Source organism: Triticum aestivum, chromosome 6B, assembly GCF_018294505.1.
Source record: "Triticum aestivum cultivar Chinese Spring chromosome 6B, IWGSC CS RefSeq v2.1, whole genome shotgun sequence".
NCBI classification, from domain to species: domain Eukaryota; kingdom Viridiplantae; phylum Streptophyta; class Magnoliopsida; order Poales; family Poaceae; genus Triticum; species Triticum aestivum.
In genome coordinates, this window is record NC_057810.1 from 8,250,295 (window position 1) to 8,275,021 (window position 24,727).

At 44.4% G+C, this 24,727-nt stretch overlaps 1 pseudogene; it reads right to left on the reverse strand.

The window, feature by feature from the left end:
* Nucleotides 1–1,078: 1,078 nt before the first annotated feature.
* Nucleotides 1,079–24,727, reverse strand: part of LOC123138573 (uncharacterized) — a 42,986-nt pseudogene continuing 19,337 nt past the window's right edge.

Consider the following 24,727-nt stretch of genomic DNA (forward strand, 5'->3'; position numbering starts at 1 on the left):
TCACATGATTAATGAATAAATTTTCCCAACACTTCTTTTTCATTTTGTGCGCTAAACCTCAGTTTAACACTCTCACCTGAAGAAATTATTTTGATTTTTTAACACAAGAAATAACTTTGATGACAGATGCATCATCTACCAATAATGACTAATGCATTGTCAACAGCCAGACAAAGCAAACATGTTTGTGTGCAGCCTGGACCATGCCAAATTTTTGGACATATATTCATCAAAGTCAACCGACATCTTAGGATCAGCGCACACGAAAATAAACTCACAATAAAAAATATCAAATTTCTCATTGGACTCTAACAGGTTTCATAGAGCACGAATAGTTAAGCGTTGTGGTTACTCCATTTCGTGCTTCCTGCAGATGTTGTGCTTTTGGTCTTGCTTCTTGCCAGTGGAGCCTTCTTGCCTGCCTCTCGAACCAATGCAGAGATAGCAGATATACAACAGTTGCTTTTCAAGTTGCTGTAACATCAGAGGTGCTAAAGGACCAAGTAGCAGCCCAACAATGTGGGCAACAGGAGCTTGGCGGCGTGCCCTGTCTGCTTCTTGGCCTATGCAAGCATTATCTTCCTCTTCCTCAAGTGGAGATCTAAGCAGCATTATCATAGTTAAATCACTAGCAAGACTCACAGAAATCAACTATGGATACCAAGAAACAGTGTAAACTGCTAGAGCCTACTATTCTTTGTTCAGCTTCCCAGTAAGTATCTCACATTATAGAACCAGTCATTAACCGGACCAACTCCACGAGACACTAACCAGTAACCAGGCAAGCATGTTGACATTAGATAATAGTATAAAAGAGTGCACATGATTAAATCCAACAAATTCCACTTCACATGCCACAATACATAAATGTAGAACAAGCTTCGACCACAACACATGCCGCAACATACACAATGGAAGAACGTGCAGAATACATAGTCGGACTCTTTGAGAATCCACCGCACCATAAAAAAAATAGAACAACTTCCCTACACCAACTAGCCATGCCCGCATCTCAACAATCTGAATTTAACTCTGGATACCTGCAGAATATCAATGTCATCTCAGTCAAACTAATTTGTCATGCCCACTCAGAAGAACAAATTATGGACGATCCCCAAAAATAAACATTAACTTTTCCCTAGTGCAAATTATACAAAAAAATATCGAGACCTCAATCATCCCATCATTATTCGAGAAACTGATACCACAAATGAAGAACAACAATAACAGAGAATTTAGTTTGTACTGCTACCTGTATGCTGACATGTTTACAAGATTCTTGCTACATAACTACGTACGATCGCAATTGAAACTAAGTGATCGGTGACTCGCCGTCTATCATGTGAGGTAAAAACTAAGAATGTTGACTCATTCCAGATTTACTTTTGTGTGCCATGCTATATGTCAGGCTCAGAGTACGATGGAAAAATTTCTAGTATATCCCAAGCTAGTATGTCTAGTACAAAGGAAAATGCACCTTCTTGTAAATTGGGTAACCAAGAAAAAAAAGGGTATATGAAAAGAGAAAATTACCTAAGTTGTTTGACAAAGATAGCACATTAGCATATCAGGTGTGTACAAAGTTCCAGCCAGATCCGCCCCTTTCCTCCCAACTCCCCTGCCTAGAGGCAAAAGAGGCCCAAACCAAATGAAAATTCAAAGAAAACTTTAGTCACGGATAGTAAATGAAGCCACATATATCACCAGTTCCAAAATGAATTATTGCATTACATGTTTAGAGAAAATGCATTTACCCAGAATAATTGTCGAGTGAGTTTTCTACCAGTTATGACCATAAAGCCAAAAAAATGTATGCACGGAATGGGAAACCAGAGTTCCGAAACAAGCATTACATATCACTCGATGAAAACTAGAGCACATGGTATCATGAATTGCCGACTTGTGTCAAGATGGATCAATATAATAAACATAATTCTTGCAAGGAAATGAGTATGAAAGTGTGACAAGCCTTGAACCGCCTCCAGATGTTCCAATTGATTAATTATTTCAGATGGTTTTACTGCTGCAGATATTGCCATTTTCCAATTTCTAGAAACCCTCTGATGAAAAGTTCATTACAAGCACATAATTATATTTAGCCTTTAGCAATGACCAGACATCAAAGCAATATTTGTATTCATGTTCTTGCAATGGAGCCCTCTATGCAGCCAGGTTAGGCCAACAATAGGAAATTAGATAACCATAACATGACCAGATCAACAGAGAAACAAACAAGACATTATATATATATATATATATATATATATATATATATATATATATATATATATATATATATATATATGTCAATCCTAATGACATGAACAATTTTACCGCAAGAACATACCATAAGTAACTGGAATGAATATGAGCGAAAACTAATTGCACTATTTTGCTTGTCCAATGTAGATAGGGGGCATTACCTGCAGTATAGAAATTCCTGTAGGGATGAAAGGTGTCCTGACATATCTGGTTTCTTTTAACAATATGTTTGATCTGTATCGAGTCAATTTGGAGCGTGAAGTTGCCAATCATCGTGGAGAGAACAACCAAATTTGTGTCCTCATCATACCCAACAAAAATTGCATAACTTATTCTCCTTGGAAGCATCTCATCCAGTGGAATGGTTTTGCGCAGCAACACCCATTCGTCAATGCCATCACAGCTAGATTTCCTGTTCCATAATTGGATGGTCAGGTCCAACAAACCAGCAAGGCCAAGGCCACCATCCGCCATCCGCAAGAGCTGAAGGCACCTGTCATTGGTAACATGGTTTTCCACCGGTGTCTTGATCACAACAAGACTTTGCTTTTTGAAATCAAACACAAGAACTTCACCACCACAAATCAACCAGCAAAGTGTATTCCCGACAAGGATGCTGCGGCTTGTCGTAGAAATCCTATTTGCTATGGTCACCGAGAAAATATTTCCCCAAACGCTAGATGTCGAATCATAGAGAGAACAAAATGCCTGTCTACTGAATCCATCGCCGACCAAAACCAATTTAAACGGGCTTGAGAAGCACTCTCCATGGACGTGCCCATCTTCGGCATCAACACACAGTACAGCGCCATGCCAGTCTGAGTTCGTCCTCATAGAGTGGAATCCTGGTGGAAAAGACACGGTGTGCTCTTTGCCGGTGAGGGGATCCCACACGATGGTCTCATGCTTATTCCTGTCAATTAGGACAGAGAGACCATGGCGGCAGCCCATGTATGCCTCATCGGTTTGGTAGGGTGTGCTGCCCTTGGGCAGGGTGAAGCGGGCAGCAGGGATGCGGTCAGGCGAGTCCATGGCTGGAACAAAGCTTTTAGCATACCCTCTGAAGAAGCCGAGCAGAGGAGGCTTCCGGTGGTGCTTGAGGAAGAATTTGCGGAACTGGGGGTCGTAGAGGATGCTGCCCCAGCGCTTGCTTACGGCGGACGCACGGGGGAGCGAGGACGGCTCCGGAGGGAGGCGGATGAGGATCTCGATGAGGAGGTTGTCGTAGCCAAGCACCTCGGACACTGGGTCGGCCAGCGGCACAGAATAGCGCAGCCTACTGCCGTCCACACGCGTCGAGCTGGGAAAGGTATCGGCCCTGGCATGAAAAGGAATTCAATCAATGGACACACATATATGCACATCAGGACAGCTGCAAGAATCCAACAAACGTATGCACATCCATCCACAATAGCGATAGCATATACTACAAAGCAAGTAGTGCACTACACAAAATTAAGAGGGGGAGGAGATCCATCAGCGGGATCTTACCCTTGGCGTTGGGGAACCACTGCAGAGGGATCCATCAGTGGCAACCTCTCCTCCCTCTCTCTGCACTGCTGCAGAAGGGGATGAATGTTAGGGTTTGATTAGGAGGGGGAAATCTGGCTAGGGTTTACTAATCGGGGGAAAATAAGATGAGACGACAAGGAATAACTAGTATAGATGGAGAAGAAAGGGGAGGAGAAGGGATGGGCTAACCACGATCGGATCTCGAGGGACGCGGACGGGGACGAGGACGAGGACGGGGATCTCACAGAACTGGTGTCTGATCTGGATGGGCTCCAATCCTTCTTTCGTCTGTCCGTTTGCCCGTCCGCAGCTGAGAGTGGAGAGACTGGGGGGTACGCCGCTTTTACTATTTACTCTTTGGACAATGGGATGTACGCAGCTGAGAGTGTAGGAACGCTGAGTTTTTCTTTTTTCAAGATTAACGCTGAGGTTGTACGCAGCTGCCCTGCTACGTTGGCCCGTCCAAGCCCAGCCTTGTACGTTCGACTGAGAAAAAAAAACACTGAGATTTTCTTTTGTAAAAACACTTTGAACAACCTACATAACACAACATATAGGGTACGGTCCCAACTCCAACGAAAGTCATCAAATGTTTGTGGACCTCCGTCCCACGACCTCCTCCGTGCGGCGGCGCCCTGCCGCGCCGCACCGGAGAGTCCTCCGTCTCCCTCAAGCCTTCCTCCCCAAATACCCTCCCCTCCCTCCGCCGCCGCCGGAGGCGTCGCGGGCAAACCCCGAGTGGCGTAGCGGTGGCGAGGCTCCCGACGGTACGGCTAGGGGTGTGTAGGCGGCGCCCGCCCATGCCCTTACAGCCACAGTGACGCGTGGCGACGGTGCCGGAGGTGCGTCGGCGGCAGGTGGCGGGGTAGATTGGCTCGATCTGGGTGTTTTCGCCAGGACGGTTCGATCTTCATGTTTTGACGAAGCCCGATGGTAGCGACCGGCGACAGGCGCACGACTGCGGCGGCGGGGCGGATTAGCTTGATCTTGACAGGTTTTGGCCAGGAGGGCTCGATCTGCACCGTTTTGACGAAGGTCAGGGACTCTGGCCGCATCCCTTTGGTGTCGGGGCGGCGGCCTCGGACATGGCGGTGCCGACCATCTCCTTCTGTCCGAGGTGTGCATTCAGATATTGTTGATCTTGGGATCTCATGTCTCGCAAAATACCCGGCTAGACGGTGGACCTAGTTGTCTTTGCGCAAAGTCACCATTGTACCTGTGATCAGCCCTCTTTGATCTACCCATTGGCGAGTTCCGGACTTCTCCTTCTTGCGTATATGGCGCTCTTTGGACACCTTGTTTGGATTGGGGCCAGTCGCGTACACCCAGATGATCAGCATAACTAGCTCTAAGGGGTATGGTGATGCTCTGTTTTGTTGACCCTTGGGACATGTCTACACCAAGATTTCCATGGAATGAACACATGCAGAGAATGACATGCCGTGATTGGAGGATCTGCATGTGGTGATGGCTGGGTCTTATATGCGATGAAGACTTTGCTTCACAGGCAGTTGCTTACAATTGGCTTGCGGGATATGGTCCTATCCAGATCAGACACCAGTTCTATGAGCCGGGTGTTTCATGACTTGTAGTAGTAGCTTACGCAAGTGGGGTCGACAGCATTTGAGGACTTGTTTGTTGGTGCTGCTTCTTTGAGTACCGGGTCGTGATTTCCAGGGTGAAAACTAAAGGTCTGGCCTATATTGGTTGTGCCCGGCAGTTGCCTTGTTGAAGGCATTATTTTTTGGGAACACGGTCTTTCTCCAGGGTGAAAACATTCGATCTTTGTTCGGGCAATGACAGCACTTGTGCATTGTTTCCTTCCTGAAGATGTTGCTATTGGAGAACTTTCTTTGTAGTCCGGGTGTTGTCTTCGGTGGTGGTTAGAGTGATACTATTGCGGGTGAATGATCACCATGGCAGGGTCTTGTTTTCTCTTTTTTTTGAGTTGTGTGCATCCTCGGTGCTTTTATGCATCTTGTTGGTGCAAAGGCCGGGTGTAATTGGTATCTGCTTGATATTATACATTCCCTTTGTCAAAAAAAGGGTACGGCTAGTTGACGATCCCCACTATTCTTTGATTTATTTTTTTGTAGAGAAATCCCCACTGTTCATTGATCCTTTTCTAGGGTTCCCCCTGTTCTTTCTTGCCTTGGGCTGTAACGGCAATGGGCTTAATGTGATGGCCCTTGGCCCATTACCTCCTTTACAATATCTTAGATGAGATTGGGTCCCTGGCTGGGTCATATATGTACTTGGCCTACCCAGTAGGTATAACTCGGCCAGTAGTCCTTGAGTCGGTCGAGGTCTCCCTAAAGAAACCGACTATTCATCATCAGAGAAGATTCAAACCGGTAGAGAAACCTCGGCTAACTCAAATGGTCATTCATTCCGAGGAAAAGAGGCGAGCAATTTATAAAAACTTACTGAAACCAGTTCACAATCTCTTCGAGAAATGATGGACCGTGGCCTAACTGTGGGCGTATCATCAAATTTTGAGTGGTGATCCAAGATATCAGGGCCTGAATTTGTCAAGTGTACCCGGTCAATATCCTTTGTGTGGAACATCAATCAGTTACTTTCTCACGAACTAAGATTGTGCAGACATATATTTTCTCCTCTCGAAAAGATCGGACTCAGACCGCAGGGATGATGGGCGCTCCTTGGTTTGTTGAGAGAATGGATCTGCGATGAGTTTTGTTTCACTTGATTTCCTTCGAGAGTTCTGCATTCAAATTATCGTTGTGTCACGGGCATAGAATTCAGGATTTATCCAAGTAGTTGAAAAGACGTTTCATCCTTTAAGCCCATTAGAAGGAGAATTGTCGAATCTCATCATTGCGAATATTGTTCTGCTGTCGTATCAAAATATTTTACCTACTGTCAGACCCTCCCCCCTTGACATTCCATTTGCCTCCTTGCCACATCTTGCTTGGGGACTTCACTTCTCCTTGTCTAGTTCAAAGGTTCTGGCCTCGCCGCAACTAGGCTCGAGGGCTTAACTTCACCCCTTCAGGCCCCTTGCCACATACAGGCTTGGGGGTTTCACTTCGCCTTGACTGGCTCAAAGGATCCCACATTGCCGCATCGAGTGTCAAGGGCTTTTGGTCGCCACATTTTCGGGCTTCAGAACTCCGGCCTCACAACATCTGGGCTCGAGGGCTTCACTTCGCCTCGTTCGGGCTAGGGGGCTTCACTTCTCCTCATCTAGCTCGAAGGCTCCGGCCTCTCCGTATTTGGGCTTGAGAGTCACTCCACATGGTGAGGCCACTTGACACATTCGGGCTTGAGGGTTTCACTCCGCCTTGCCCGTTTTGATGGCTCCGGCATTGCATAATTCAGGATCGAGAGCTTCACATCACCCTGTCAGGCTTCTCGCTGCATCCAAGCTTGGAGGCTTCACTTCACCTCGTTTTCCTTGAAGGCGTTGGCCAGTCTCACTATATCCAGGCTCAAGGTATTCAATTTGCCCTGTCTGGCCCCTTGCCACATCTGGGCTTGGGGCTTCACTTCGCCTCATCCGGCTCGAAGGCTCTGGTCTCGCCGCATCTGGGATCGAGGGTTTCACTTCTCCCCGTTAGGCCTCTTGCCACATCTGGGCCCGAGGGATTCACATTGCCTCATCTGGCTCGAAGGATCCGGCCTCGGAGCACCGGGGTCCCGGGGGCTTCTGCTCGCCAAATCGTCCAGCACTACTGAAGGAAGGTCCTAAAACGACACATATATCGGAGACCATTCAACCAAACTATGTGCAATCCATGAATCACAAACGGTATGATATTAAAATTGCCTCCAAGAAAATGAACTATGTGCGATGTCTGATCCATCAACTACGATTTAGATAAGAGTTGCATGTGCAATGGATGGCATACTGTTGATACATATGAACTATTTGCGATGAGCCAAAATAAGACAAATGATTTGCCACGGCAAGATTTGTGTGATAATCGGCAAACAGGTCAGTAATAAGAATTGTGTGGGAAGACCGATAATAAAACAGATAATTCTTGCTAATAAGTAGTGTGTGTTGTGGACAAACGCTTGCGCGTAAATAATTGTCTTTGATTGTTGAAATTGTCACTAACGTGTTCCTAAGTTTAATCGTTTACTATGTGATTTGCTCAGTTTGCACAACATCGATGCCCTGTCTACAGAATAATGACATATATTCTTTAGTGTGAATTGTGTGCTTTATTGGGCACACGAGTATATTGATCACACCTGGGGTAAGCAATGTGCGCGCAGGCACTGTGCTAGCTCTCTCTTCCTTCTTTGTTGAACACGCCACCATTCCCCCCTAGTACCTCATCGCTTTCCCGCCACCAGTGATAGGGCATAACTAGCATAGCCTATAGACCGTCTACCATTTAGAGCCATGCAAACCTGCCGAAGTGCCTTCTCTGCCATCAACCTCGTAGACAAGACAAATGAGTCGTGCTGAGCGTGATCACTAGGGTTGAGCGGACCCTTGTCGCAGGACGCGATAAGGCCGTTGAGAAATATAGATACGTTAGTGCTGAGAGGTTCAACGTGTCGCTCAACAAGATCGGTGGAGCGTCGGAGAGCAAGATAGACGCGTCCGGGAGTGGCTGTGGTGCGCTATACAACAAGACTGATGGAGCACCGCAGAGCGAGAGGTGTGGCATGCCGCGGAGCAAGAGCGGATCCATCGGCGCTTGCCTGCTTCGATAGGACGTTGCAGCTGGGTCCATGGACCGTCAGTAGCCTGATTCCTCGCCACAAGTTGGGAGCGGTCATCTGCGCCATGCTTGCACCAATGGCCGGCTGCCTCATATTTCCGGGACACCGGCCGCGCCATTTGCCTTGCCTGCGGCCCACTCGATTCCAACGTGTTGGTTGCTAGGATCGAGGGCCTCATTGGCCCAGTGTCCACAGAGGCTTAGTTAAGACTACTGGGAAAAGGGTTATAGGTGAACTCAAGTGAATGGCGTGCGTGGCAGGGCACCTAGCATAGCTATTTTGGAACAGTTGCAGTGGCAGGTAATAAATTGGGTCTGCCCCAGTTAACTTATCATCAGTGGCGGGCGCTTCATCTCGCTCGCTACAAATAAAATCTTCCGCACGGTTTTTTTTTTTTTGCATAACTCACCAGTGGCAGCTGCAGGTACGTGACAGATTAGTGGCCGGTATCTTCAAACAACCGTCACTAGTTGGCCTTGCCCAATGTCCACTATTGGCAGAACATAGCTATGGCGGGTATCTATTTGTGCTCGCGACTGCTAAACCCGTCCACACAGTTTCCCTTTCCCCACAAAACCACCCCTCCTCTCGCGAAAAGGCGGTTTCAAATCTTAACTCTTCTCGATACTCTGCCACCCTCACCCCCAACCCCGTCCCTCACCGCCACCACGTCCCTCCTCCGCGCACAACCGCGCTACCCTCGCCGCTGTGGCTACCCTCACCGCCTGGCCTTCCTCCACCGGTTGCCTTCTCCGTTGCACCACCCTCGCCACTGTGGTCCGACCCATTCCTCGCTGCGGCCCTCCTCCACCGGGACCCTTCTTCGCCGTGGCCCTCTTCCGTTTTCGGCCGCTCGTTGCCGAAGCCCTCCTCTGCCGCAGCCCCTCCTCGCCGTGACCCCCTAGTCTTCGAGCCTCCTCCTCCGCCGGTCCCTAGTAGCCATGCCTTCCTCTGCCAGTAGAGGGGGCTTGATACAGTCGCCGCCAGCAAGCTCCTCCACCGTCGAGGACAGTACAGATCCATCCTCTGCCCCGCGCTCAAGCAGTGTACAGGTAACTAATGTCTATAAATTGTAGTTGAATATTAGTACTAGATTCACATATGTATAGACTGTAGTTGAATGTCAGTATTAGATTCACGTATGTAGATGAAAGTTAGTGTTTACAAATTTTATATATAGATGAACTTTAGATTTGATTCACACATTTATACATTCACATATCTATAGATCGTAAATGTATCTCTACTCCTAATGTACGAGTTGGTTGAATAGTTCCACCATTTTCGTCTTGTTTTTTTTCGTCTGGTTTTTTTTTCGTCCCCCACCTTCCACCCTCACTCCGGTTTCACCGATTTTCACCCTCCCAGAGAGAAAAAACACTCTAAACAATCCCGAGAGCAGCTCTTCTCCTCGATTACCCTAGCACGCACTAGGTTTCCTACGCTGCCGCCGCCGCCGCAGGGGAACTCGTCGATTAGCCCAACCTCCTGCCGCTCCGCCCCCTTCCCTTCCCGTCGCCGCAGTCACCCCCTCCATCTCCTACTGGAGCCAGTCCCCTGCCGCGAACATCCTGCGCGCGTGGTACATGACCGGTACGGCGGCCCTGACGGAGAGCGAGAACCACCACGGGACCGTGGTGGTGAGCCCCTCGATGAAGACCTGCGCGGAGAGTAGGTACGCGTGCGGGGCCATGGCGGCGATCCCCGTGGTGTTCGCGGACCAGAGGCCGTCGAGGATGTAGAGCGCCGGGAGCGCGGCCCCAACGAGGAAGCCGGCCACGGTGTGTAAGGTGAGGAGGAGGCGCGCGAGGCCAAGGAAGACGGGCATGGACGGGTTGGGCTTCCCGTGGCGCTGCGGGAAGGCGAGCGTGGCCAGGAGGAGGTAGGGGAGGAGCAAGACGGCGAAGGCGATCTCCGAGAGCGGCACGGTGGTCGAGAAGGCCAGCACGGCCTCGGCGCCCAGCGTGTTGAGATGCTTGCATGTTTCATGACATGTACCTGAAGGTCAAGGTAACATGTTCAAGAACAAGAGGGTCCTCATGGAGAGTATCCACAAGTCCAAGGCTGAGAAGGCAAGAGAGACGACCCTCTCTGACCAGTTTGAGGCCAAGCGTGCCAAGGGCAAGGCTTGCTAGCAGGGAGAGGAATATTGCGAGGAGGGAGGAGAGATTGGCTCAGGTAAGATGATGTTTCCACTTGAGCCCTGTCTATTTCCTCGCATAATTAGATTTGTGCTGCATTATATTGGTGCAGGGTCTCCTGTTGGATGTTTCAGAGATGCTTATGCACGGTTTCTTTAATCATTTTAGTTCATGGTACCAGCTAATGAAATTTACGTGCTCTGGTGATGAATTCGTGCCATGTCGAGTTGGATTGGCGGTGGCGTATTTTCCTCTTGTAGTCAAATTAGTGAGATGCTTCGTTCTCTTCTTTATGTGAACGTACATGTATGACCAGTGTAATTAGGTACAGTAGTTCCGGTCAATGTCAAAGCACAAGAAAGCTACATGTATGACCAGTATTGGATAACAGCCAGAGATTAATGTAGCTTTGTCCCTCCCTGATGCTGCTAATGCAAGATGCATAGGAACCTTATTCAATGTCAAAAATTGACATACCGTGCAATCATATCTAATGTGTTTCATTTAATCTCCGCGGATGTGCCTGCCGGCCGTTACATACGTCAGTGCATCGTCTATCTCAGACTCTCAGTCACAGCTATGGTAATTGGGGTATATTCATCTCCAATTACAGCCTCATAATTTTTTGGACATTCATTTACAGCCCGGCCTACTGGGTGCAGACCTGGGAGTTGGAACAATTCACCAAGAGAAGGCGGTTCCTGTATAACATAATGGGTGAGGAGTAAAGGCATGTCATATTCCATATTTTCATTCTGATTTCAGAGAACGCGACAGTAATTTTTTATATTTTGCTTTATAGGTGGAATTTATCGTGAGATCCTACCCAAATCCGAGTACTTCACCAAGGCACAGTACACCTTCTATTTTGCCCAAAACGATCTCACCGTGGGCTACTTCACCAATAAGACTACCAAACAGATTGAGGCCTATGACCCCGATCCGAAGGAGCGGTTCACTATGGCAATGCAGGTACAATTCAAGCTAATTCGCTGACAATCTCGCTCACAACCAAGCAAAAATTAGTTCGTGACACAATTAACATTACATGATCTGTGCTGGCTACAGTGTATTGATGCTTGCTTTGAATTCTTGGTTCATGGAAATAATTTATAATTTTATCTCTGTACTACACATGTAATATAACTTGTACAAGAAGAAGAAGAATCTTGTCAAGTTTTATCTCTGTACTAGACATGTAATATAACTTGTAGTAGAAGAGTACTAGACAAGTTATTTCTAAAGCCGAACCGGCCTTATATTTACTTGTATAAGAAGCTTGTCAAGTTGGCTTGGTTAGCCCCTTTGATGTAATAAATTGGTGTTTGTGGGTCCATGTGGCTGGAGAACCCTCTTTCTCCAAAACGGCCGCAATGTCGTGCTCATCGTACATGCGAGCATGGTGGTGCTCAACTTATGGGAGTAGGTTGGCAACCACCCCTCTTGGAACATCTAAATAATCACATTTTGCTGATATTTTTCTTCTGATTGATGATTGATTCAATTTGCACGGAGCAATTTTGGAGGAAATAGTACAAGCTAACTCTAAATCATTTCTTAGCTGATCAATCATGTAATTAGAAAGCAAAAATAAGCTACCAAAATGATATAGCTTGGTATTGGAATATTAACCTCCTGGTTTAGTTACCCAGGCAATGGAGATCCCACAATTTTTTTGAACTGACATGCAAATTATTATGACAAGTTGCTTGGTATCGGACAATCTTGTCCTTCTGCTATGCATTTTTGGAAACTCTGTAGAAAGCTGCTGCAGATAGGTGTTCTGCTGGTATATTCTTTCTGTAGCAGCGGGAAAATTGGTAATTTTTTGCCTCATGATTGGTGGTGTTTCTTTCTTTCAAATGAAAACAGCATGGTGATTCCTATTTTTCATAGTTGTACTAGCAGGATTATCATAACAACTAAGCAAATGCCAAGCTGGAATTTTGAAGATAAAAAATTGAGGCGTGTGATCAGGTGTCAATACTTAAAGAAAGAGCCTTTAGTTTTTCTTAATCAGAATGCAGAAATTTAAGCATGTAGATCTTTGATGAAAACATAATTAAGATATCGCTGAGGTAATCTCATGTTACCTTTGTATTATGTTAGCCTGCTAATTTACTATGTCCAGGTCATAATATTGTTGCTATTTTCATGAACTAAGTAATGGTTAATGACACAACTCGATGAACTAAGTATTTAGAGCATGGGCCATTGCGGTGGACCGGTGGTAACGACAAGCTCAGAGTGGTTTGCCACTGTGATCATGTTGGTCGTGCTAGCACTGACAACGTAGAGTATACAATATACTGTTGGGACGAGTGACACTTATTTTACTTCCTTAAGAGCGGGCAAATTGGTAATTTTTGCAATCCATCTAGGAAAATCTCACACAATGACATAGAAAGGGATGTGATGCTACTATGTTCTGTTGGATTGTAAGATGGCATTTGACGATTTACTAAGTATTTAATTATTGGAAACATTACTCTTGGTATGTTTTATTTTCCAGGTCTTGCATACTGTTGTCAGGAATAGGTTAGCAAAAGTTCAATGCTATTTGTTTAAAGCGAGAATTCTTCACCGTGTTTTAACCTTTACATGCCTAAAGATAGAAACATCTAATCTTATGACTTTGAATTTGTGCTTCAAGAAAATTTGATATGACTTGTCCACGCCGATTATTTCCATGTATATCAGTTGATCAATTTGTAGTTTCGGTTGGCCAATTATGTCACTTGTGTTGCACCCCATTTAATATGTTACTTTTTACCTTCCAAATTTTCGTCTAACAATGGACTTTATATGGTTTCTAACAAAATAAAGAGTAACATAGACTCATATGTCTTGAGTTAGTTTGCTCCGGAGGATAGTGGCATAGATTATAATAACCTGTGGGGAACATATGTGTACTTTTGCTGTTGGGTGACTATAGACAGAAGAACCTAAAACTCGTAAGCAAATCTTTTACAATTTAATATGACTTCTCCCATTACTATGGGTTATATTTAGATGCATTAGATTTTTCATTAAGAAATATCCTTACTATTACCTAATTAAGTTTTGGTGAACTTTTTGTTAGCAAGATGTGCAGGAAAACTATTTCATTCTGGAGCTTCGTTGAGCAAGATATGACATTTGCTTTTACAAAATTCCTATTTTCTTTTTTAAACTTTTGCAATTAGAAGATACTAATTGTTGGAGTTCTTGATCTTCTTGGAGTTTTTTATTTTGGTGTGCAGAGAGACCAAACAAGCAGCCATCAAGATTGCCACCAAGGCCAATAAATATTTCTTCTTTAATTAAGGTCATTTCCCTTATCCTTCTTCATATCTCTTTGTGTTGATCTTGATGTTATTAGCACAAAAGTTGTTTGTGCACATTTAGAGGATTATCTGTCCTAGGTGTGATTAAAAGTTTTTGTTTCAAGCGCCACTCAGTATTCACCACCGAATTGATTTGAGTGAACTGAATAAATGCCACAGTTGGCAGTATATTCGAATATGTGATATATTTTCTGTCCATGTACCAATTATGTGATTCATTTATAAATATCACTCAAGCAATTGAATCGCCTTAAAAACTGTATATAACACGATACATTCTTTTGTCACACAATATATTCCAGTTCTTATGTTCAATGCTTTTTACAGCTGGTTTAATGCAGTTTTGTACATAGAGCTATTAGTCCTTCTTTATGATTCATGAGATTGTTGAAAAGTGGTAGAGACCATCTTATACTACATTTGAAGTCTGCATTTGCAACTGCGCTCTTTATGTATTTTGTTCTTCCCAATGTTTCGAAGGATAATTTTGGCATTGATATAGTATAACATACATTTACAGTTATGAATGCTTGATACTTAGTTCAAGACTTCTTGAGGAAAGATCAGTGCGTCAACTTTTCATCTTTAGCTCTCTAATCAAAACCATCGATGATTAACTACATAAACATTTATCAGGAAGAGTTTGGAAATGCTGAGTGGAGGAGAAGCAAGGCGGGGGGTTGGCGGGTTCAACTAGGGGCTGCGGGGTTCATCAGATCAGTATGTTCGCGGGTATGGGATGGGCCCACAACAACATCGGTGCTGCAGTGGCGAGCGACAAGGGGCGAAGCTGAGCCGGAGCTGCTGCCCGTGTCAACCCGCGACCTCTATAGCGCAATGTGGGGGGCCACTCCTCCTTGTCCCCCTACGCCTCGCCAACGAAGGCGTCCCAGTCATCCTCTTTGTCTGATCTGTCACCTCTGGCACTGTCGGTGTCGACATTGGGACAGAGAGGGGGAGTTGAATGGACATGGAGTGGAGGTGAATCGACGGAGTGCGGATCGAAAGTGAAGTGGAGTTAGGTTTTGATCCGGGTGGGGATTTTAGTGGGGACAAAGTGGGGTCGACGCGGGCTAGCATGGGCCAGGCTGATGTGGCGGACGCGACCTTCCTATATTTGCCCCAGATTTTGGTTAGATATGATGGTTGTGGGACACCCCAGGCGTATAGGGTTATTATGAGTCATCGATATGCGTCGGTTTTTCTGGCCGGTTAGTGACCAGGCCTTTCGACCAGGCACATTGGGGCGGTTTGTGGTGCTCGGATGTAGATGCTCTCTGTTGTGGCATAGTTGAGGTAGTTGGATCGATGGGTGAGGAAAAAGACAAACATTTGGAGGAATACCAGCAGCAATCGAGCTCAACTAAAACACACCTTTATTTTTAGTTAATTGAATAGGCACTCCCTTCAAATTTCCATGCATTCTGACCATACAAATACATTTTACTTCTATTATCACCATATTCGAAATAATATTAATTTAGGAGATTACCGAGATTTGTATGGCTATTATTTATTTATGCTCTGGTGGAGTGGTAAAGAATTACTTCATCAGGTTTGTGCTAACTACATATATTGCTTGTGCATAATGTGTACGACTTGAGGAAGTTGTTTTTATTATACTTGCTCGAATATCATGCCAGTGAAGATAAAAACAAAATTTCTAATATTGTGCAAGATTTCTTAAGTGCATCAAATAGTACATCTTAATTTTTAACAATTTTAGTTGGATAATCGTTCTAATGTATCCAAGGTCCATGATATCTATTCTTTACAAGTGAAATTTAACATGCTTTATATTTACATAGCTCCAGAAAAATATTCTAAAAGCCCGTGGCAACGCATGGGCATTCTACAAGTATATGTTAGTGTTTAGATTCACATTACTACATATTCACATTAGTAGATGAAATTTTATAACAAGTAACTATTTACAAGCCTATTAGATTCACAATAAAACTGAATGTTAATGTTTAGATTCACATCAGTACAGATTCACATTAGTGTATGAATTTTATAACAAGTAAGTAGTAACAAGCATGCTTGATTCATAATAAAAATGAATGTTAGTGTTTATATTCACATTGGTAGATCAATTTAACAAGTAACTGGTAACAAGCCTGTCAGATTCATAATAAAAATGAATTTATGGCATTATTAGTAGATTGTAGATAGTTGTAGGTAAATTTCCGATTCACAACCACTCCCTCCATAAAGAAAGTTAAATACAAAAGCAATACTTTCGATCTTTAATTTCGAGTTGCAGTGTAGAGACATTGTGAAAAAGGATTTTTTTTGTTTGTATATCCATGTAATTCATGATTGCTGGAAGAATTGAATTCGGTGCAATAGTGCTTCCATAGCACATCGGATTAATCTCTTATAGTACCTTCATTATTTCGGTTGTTACTCTTTGGCAAAAACGTTCTCTTTTGGTTGACTCCACTTTTTATTAGAAATATTTCCAAATACTATAAATGGTAAATACAAGGTCCTTATTCTATACCCTGTTGAGATGGGCCAGGATTGGCTGACTTGAACGTCGGGTGACTTAGGGTCACGGATATGTGGTGCCACAAATTAACTGGGCCACATGTCGGTGACACTAAGCCATCGCTTGTTAAGTCAACGAATCTGGGCCGTGCTTAGTTATAGCCTTTCATAGTTAAATGCAACACTAAGCTCCGTGTCTGAGTGGTTTACATTGAAAGAACGAGAACCCAAATGTTTATCAAAAAATCAAACAATCTAATGCACCCCGCCCCACAAGAATTTTGACCAAACAGCGCCACAAAGCGTGCAATATACTTCTTGTATAACATAAAAGACCAGGCGTTGTGTGCCCTGGTGCGTGATACGTCTTCAACGTATCTATAATTTTTGATTGTTACATGCTATTATATTATCTGTTTTGGATGTTTAATAGGCATTTATATGCTATTTTATATTATTTTTGGGACAAACCTATTAACCAAGAGCCCAGTGCCAGTTTATGTTTTTAACCTATTTTAGAGTTTCGCAGAAAAGGAATACCAAATGGTGTCCAAACGGAATGAAACATTCACGATGATCTTTCTTGGACAGAAAGGAAAGCAGAAGACTTGGATATGAAGTCGGAGACGCAACGAGGTGGCCACGAGGTAGGAGGGCGCGCCAAGGGGGTAGGGCGCGCCCCCTACCTCGTGGGCCCCTCGCAGCTCGCCTGACCTAGCTCCTGCGCCTATGTATACTCTTATACCCTAAAAACATCTAGGAGAGCCATGCAACCGCTTTTCCATAGCCGCAACCTTCTGTACCCGTGAGATCCCATCTAGGGGCCTTTTCCGGTGTCCTGCCGGAGGGGGCTTCGATCATGCAGGGCTTCTTCATGAACACCATTGCCTCTCCGATGATGCGTGAGTAGCTTACCACAGACCTACGGGTCCATAGCTAGTAGCTAGATGGCTTCTTCTCTCTCTTTGATTCTCAATACAATGTTCTCCTCGATGTTCTTGGAGATCTATTCGATGTAATATTCTTTTGCGGTGAGTTTGCCGAGATCCGATGGATTGTCGATTTATGATAGGATTATCTATGACTATTATTTGGTTCTTCTCTGAATTCTTATATGCATGATTTGATATGTTTGCAAGTCTCTTCGAATTATCAATTTAGTTTGGCCTACTAGATTGATCTTTATTGCAATGGGAGAAGTGCTTAGCTTTGGGTTCAATCTTGCGGGGTCCTTTCCCAGTGACAGTAGGGGCAGCAAGGCACGTATTGTATTGTTGCGATCAAGGATAAAAAGATGGGGTTTTCATCATATTGCTTGAGTTAATTGCTCTACATCATGTCATCTTACTTAATGTGTTACTCTGTTCTTTATGAACTTATGCAGGCAGGATTCGGTCGATGTGTAAAGTAATAGTAGTAGATGCAGAATCATTTCGGTCAACTTGACACGGACATGATGCCTATGTTCATGAACATTGCCTTAGATATCATCATAACTATGCACTCTTCTCTCAATTGCTCGACAGTAATTTGTTCACCACCATAATATTTGCTATCCTGAGAGGAGCCACTAGTGAAACCTATGGCCCCCAGGTCTCTTTTCCATGATATAACTTCTCTTTTACATCTTGCTAGTTTCCGATCTACTATTTTGCAATCTTTTACTTTTCGATCTATAAACCAAAAATACCAAAAATATTTACTTTACCGTTTATCTATCTCTATCAGATCTCACTTTGCAAATGATTGTGAAGGGATTGGCAACCCCTTTAACGCGTTGGGTGCAAGTTGTTGATTGTTTGTGCAGGTATTCGGTGACTTGTGCATTCTCTCCTACTGGATTGATACCTTGGTTCTCAAAAATGAGGGAAATACTTAGGCTACTTTGCTGAATCACCCTTTCCTCTTCAAGGGAAAACCAACACAAGCTCAAGAGGTAGCAAGAAGGATTTATAGTGCCATTGCTGGGGGGATCTACGTCAAGTCAAGCCATAGCAAGTACTCATCATAAACTCTCCTCTCTTGCATTACATTATTCGCCATTCGCCTCTCGTTTTACTCTCCCCCACCTCTAAAATGATTTTCGAAAATATTTGCCTTTTCTTCGCCTTCCCATATGTCTTTTGTTTGTGTTTCCATGTGCCTTCTATTTGCTTGCATCTTTTCTTGCTAAAAATCTATTGATATGGATCCACTTAAAGTGTTCTACTGGGATCATCTTCGATCTATTTGTGCTCGTGCTGTAACCCCAACTAGTTTAGTTGAGGGAAACTCTTTCGATGAGCATGCTCATTTTGTGTGTCACCGTTTGTCTGAAAAAGGGAGATTCCTATGAAATCAAATAAAAAGTTTGTTGTGCTATGCTTGGAATCTTTGTGAAATTTATGATTTTACTTGTTGCTCTAAGAACCCTAAAAAACACCTTCCCGACCTATGTGAGTTTAATGATAATGAAATCTCATCTTCTTATGCAAAGGGTGTTTATAGTTACTATGATATCGAACAAATTGAAGGTTTCTTTTAAGGGTGCTTATTAAGTTACTTCTTTGATTGAAAAGTATGATATTACTCTCTACAAATCTGAAAATTTTGACATACTTAAATATTGCTATGAAAACTATGCTCATAATGTCTATGTCAAAGAATTTATTGAAAGAATGACCGTTGCTTCAAAAGAAAATAATGATATGCATGAATCTATAGATAATTATGATTCCGATGATTTGATTGAAATATCCTTTGATGAACATGATGCTTGCTATTCTTGTGGCCATGATGCCAATATTTATGAAGACGAATTTGCTATAGTTCCTTATGTTAAACATGAGATCGCTGCTATTGCACCCATACTTGATAGTTCCATCGATTAAAAGCATGATTGCAATGATGTTATTATAAATTTGCTTAATGTCAATTGTGTTAACGATATGCAAAACCTCAAGCTTGGGGATGCTAGTTTTTCTATGACTACTACTTGTTGCAATGATCAATCTTGGGGTGATTCTTCTTATGATCTTTAAAATTTATTTAAGCCCGATGATGAATATGAGATTGATAATAGTGTTTGCAATATTATTGAAAGTGGGTTTGGAAGAGTTTCAACTTTAGATCCCACATATTTGGAGAATGTTCAATCTTATGAATTTTTTGATAAAAGTGGGTTTGAAGAGGTCATGACTTTAGTTAATGTTAATCCCACTATTTTGGAACAGTGTCAACTTCGCATGCATGTGGAGCATGTTGAAAATATTTTATGTGATAGCTATTTTGTTGAACTTGCTTATGATACCACATGTAATTATTATGAGAGAGGAAAATAAGGTTGTAGAAATTTTCATGTTACTAAATTACCTCTAGTTATGTTGAGAATGCTATTGTTTCTTTCCGCTTCCTTGCATATGCTAGTTTTTGCTTGCTTTGATATTTTGTTTACCTATAAGATGCTTATGCATAGTAAGTATGTTACACTTAGATGTTTTTTCACGTGTTTCATGATGCTCTCTTTGCGCTTCAATTCTTGTCTTCCATTTGAGTATCATCGTAATCTCAATGCCTAGCTAAGGGTGTTAAAAGATAGCGCTTGTTGGGAGGCAACCCAATTTTATTTTTGTTCTTTGCTTTTTATTCCTATTTAGTAATAAATAATTCATCTAGCCTATGGTTAGATGTGGTTTTATGTTTTAGTTAGTTTTTTGGCCAAGTAGAACCTTTAGGATAGCTTATGGTGATAGTTTTGTTGATCCTGCTGAAAGTCAGAAACTTTTGCGCTTAGTAAATTAGTTTTGAAAATTCACAGAAACATGCTTTTGATCTGATTCTTTTTTTCTCTGCATGGGTACACAACTTTCTCCGGTTTTCCTAATTTGGTTGGAGTTTTGGATGTACAGAAGTATTCGAGAGTTACATATTAATATAGACTGTTCTGTTTTTGACAGATTTTGTTTTTCGCGTGTTGTTTGCTTATTTTGATGAATCTCTGGGTAGTATCGTGGGGCATGAACCATAGATAAGTTTGAATACAGTACATATTACACCAATAAAATAAATAATGAGTTTTCAACAGTATCTTAAAGTGGTGATTTATTTTCTTATACTAACGGACCTCATGTGATTTTCTATCGAGTTTTGTGTTGTGAAGTTCCATGTTTTGGGTAAGGATTTGATGGACTATGGAATAATGAGTGGCAAGAGCCTAAGATTGGGGATTCCCAAGGCAGCCCAAGGTAATATTCAAGGACAACCAAAAGCCTAAGCTTGGGGATGCCACGGAAGGCATCCCCTCTTTCGTCTTCGTCTATCAGTAACTTTACTGGAGGCTATATTTTTATTCACCACATTATATGTGCTTTGCTTGGAGCGTCTTGTATATTTTGAGTGTTTGATTTTTAGTTTACCACAATCATCCTTGCTGTACACACCTTTTGGGAGAGACACGCATGAATCGTGATTTATTGTAATACTCTATGTGCTTCACTTATATCTTTTGATCTAGGCAATATTGCTCTAGTACTTCACTTATATCTTTTTATAGCATGGCGGTGGTTTTATTTTATAGAAATTGTTGAACTCTCATGCTTCACTTATATTATTTTGAAAGTCATTTAGAAGAGCATGGTAATTTTCTTGGGTTATAAAACTAGTCCTTATAAGAATACTATGAGAAGTTTGATTCTTTATGATTGTTTTGAGATATGAAGATGGTGATATTAGAGTCATGCTAGTGGAGTAATTGTGAATTTTAGAAATACTTGTGTTGAGGTTTGTGAGTCCCATAGCATGCACCTTAAATAGATGGATAATATAACATATAACAAGATTCCGCATAGGTGGAGAAATTTTTGGAATATAACATATAACATATAACATATAACAATATAACAATATAACAATCTGGAGTTTCTTCATCTACAAATGTGTTATGCCAGGTAACCTAAACTGAACCACAAGATATCTCAACCCAAGCCAAACTGAATATATTCAGGTTTATATGTGATACTAACAGTAGGATCTAGAGATGCTAGAATTAACCCGATAAAAATGGTGGTACATCAACTTCAATATAACATCAAAAAACAACTATTGTGAGGAACACAAAAACTTGCATCCCTAAAAACTACTATGAGGACAGCTAGCTATAATCCCTAAAAACCTGGATCTGTCAACAAACTTCTAACCATCGGCCTCGTCGTTGTCTTCCACGGTTAGGGTTCCTCTAACTACAGTCGGCATTGGTAGCCTACACTATACTACACTAGAGCAGCGGGGCTCTCAACGTCTCTCTCGTCATCAGACAGCGAGGACAGTGAGGATCCAAGCCAGCCGGTGTGGGGGCGGCGGCATAGTTGGGGGAGGAGTGGGGCGGCCGGGATACTGGGGCCGTAGGGGGAATGGGTAGGCGGTCGACGAGAGCGCGTGGGCGGCGAGAGGGGGGAGGAGCAGCGGAGGGGGAGGAGCATTGCCGGCGGCAGTGGGTGGTGGTGGCGTCGGGAGGAACCCTAACAATGGCGGCGTCGAGTGGATGGGATCGATCGATCGAAGTGAGAGGGGTGCGGAGGGGAGGTTTTCTTTTGGTATAGTACTAGCGCTGCGTACAGGACCACTAGCTGTATCGTGCGCTACAACAATGTGGGCTTCTGTTTTGGCCCTGCGGCCCATGTAACAGCAGCGGGGCCCGTGCTAACCAACACTACTGCTAATCCATACCAGTAGCATGCTTCATAACCAGCGCTACTACAAATTACCAGTAGCGTGGGGGCCCAAACAAACGCCACTGCTAAACTTCTATGTATAATCATTTTCCTAGTAGTGTACTATCGGCCGGTGACGGGATCACACACTAGGACGTGGCGCAACCACATGTTGACAAGGATGGTGAGGCCATGGTGGAAGCCTATAAATTTCCAGTGTTGATTGTAGTTGTTGGGCACCGAGAAGCGGGCAACAGGGATGCGGTTGGGCGAATCGAGTACAGGAGTGAAGGGGTGTTCTTTATACATGGCATACCCTCTTAAGAAGCCGAGCAGAGGAGGTTTTTGGTGGTGCCTGCGGTCTGTGGAAACGTTTGACAAACTCGAGGGCGGAGAGAATGTAGCACCAGCATGGCTCGACGAGTGAGCCAGGGATGATGGCTATGGAGGGAGGCACAGCAGGATCTCTTGGAGAATGTACTCGTCTTCCAGCGATGGCGCCGTCGCCGGTGAGGAACGAGGGCGGCTCATACTTCAGTCAGTTTGGTGCTATGGTTCCTAATAAGAAAGACCAGAAGAGAATTAACATGAATCCGAAAACGAAATCAAAATATTAAAAGGAAGAGCTATGATAGGTGTAATACAAACCATGGACACTCACCATTTCTTCTTCTGAGGCCCAGCCGGAGCACCGCTGTTGGTCGCCTAAATGAACTAGGGTTTGGGCAAAGGAGGCCGAATGGTGGAGGCAGGGAGAGGCGCGACGTAGGCTGCGAGGGACGAGGATGGGTGTGGAAAGGACGTGGTGTATCTTGCTGCGGCTGGGAGAAGCGATGGCAGATGGCCGGCCGGCGGCGCTGGGAGAGCAAGATGTGCGCTTCTTTTTTTCTACTGAATGATCTAGTACCATAGTGGAAATTAAGGAACAAAAAATATGCACAAATTGGGAGCTTTATTAACCAAGAAATGGCAGCAGATTCAGTGGGACACTCCATTCTCAAATACAATATGTTAGACGATCAGCTACCTACGGGAATGAGTGCAATGTTATGGTTCTGATTTGAATTCCATGTGACCATGGTGTGTGGATTACTTTTCATACACCTTCATTTTTGTTTGACAAAGGGTGGTGGAAACACATAGTGTCGTTGACTTGGTAGTGCTCTCTGAACACCAGTTCTCGAGCTCTAGGGTGAAAAACCTTCGTACAGTCTTTGATGGTTGCACCCGACAATGGCGGTGTTTCACGCGTGTGTCTTTCTTGAAGGCATTGCTTTGATGCTTTCTCGGACGTGTTCTCTAGAATTGAAAACCCATGATATGGCATTAAGTGGTTGGATCATGTGATGGCAGCGTTTGAGCACACCCACACACACCCAAGGCTGGATACACAGGTGCTGAAGAACAACTACAAACTCCAAGAAAATCATAGCAAACTACAGGTAGGAGGTTAAGCACCACTAGAATTCGATGGAGTCTCAAACATGAACACACCGCGAAGAGGAGCAGCCAAACATCAATGGATATGGGCTTCGGAAGTGGCGTCTTCAGGAAGATCAAAATGTTCTACACCACCACAGCCCAATCCAAAGGATCAGGGTCTTCACCCAGAGCTTCTCGAAGCACCAAGAACATCCACGACGGAGCCTTCAATAAGGGTACAATGCCCACAGACGTCGCTACCGTCGGTCTGACCAAAGACAGAGATCACCCCGGCAAGCACTATCGGCCACCGGAACAAGGTATGCGTAACCATGAATAGGCCGGCCACACCCCACCACAGAATACCGAAACCACCGGTCAGCCCGCAACCTCGCACCACCGAGGCTGTCGTCCCGGCGTCCAAGACCACCCCCACCCATCGCCATTGTCCATAGCCACCACTGACTGGTGAAGGTGTAGAAGGCACCTCCTTCTACCCTTCGAAGCGAGCCCCTTGACGAGATTGGGGACGAGCCAACCAACTATAGGCGGGGCACTACCGTCAGCAGCCACCATCCATGCTACACACCGGGGACTAGGGCCACTGTCATGCATGATAGCAAGGTTGGGAAGCACCCTTACCTCCCTCCACAGAGCACCCTAGCCACCATTTGCCGGCCGCACACTCTCCACTAGTCACCGGACAAGGACCCATGGACAATGTGGGGAGAGGGTCACAACACCACCACTGCACCTCCCCATCCACCAGCCAAGATGGCCACGACAGAGGCGGCCACCAGTGGCCAGAGCTGCCCACCGCCCACGCCGCTATGAGGGCCAAATCAATCTGAGCCGCGACCTTATCCAGTCCCGTAGTGAGCAGCCCCTCCATGCCGCCATCACACAGTACTTCAGCACGCCATTGCGCTTCCGCGCCCGCCATCAAGCACGACACCCCAGCATATCCGCCTCGATCCGCTCCGAGCCCAATTCTTGAAGGGGTGAGATCTCCCCCCTGCCGCCGTCGCTGACCAAGATTCACCTGACCGTTCCCTCTAGCGGTGGCGATGGGGGAGGAGAAGGAGGGGTACCCCACCGACAGCAACTAGAGTTTCCTCCTGGTCACACGCGGGGTGACTCGGGGGCAGGGAGCATTATATTTTATTTCTTGAGCCATCAGACC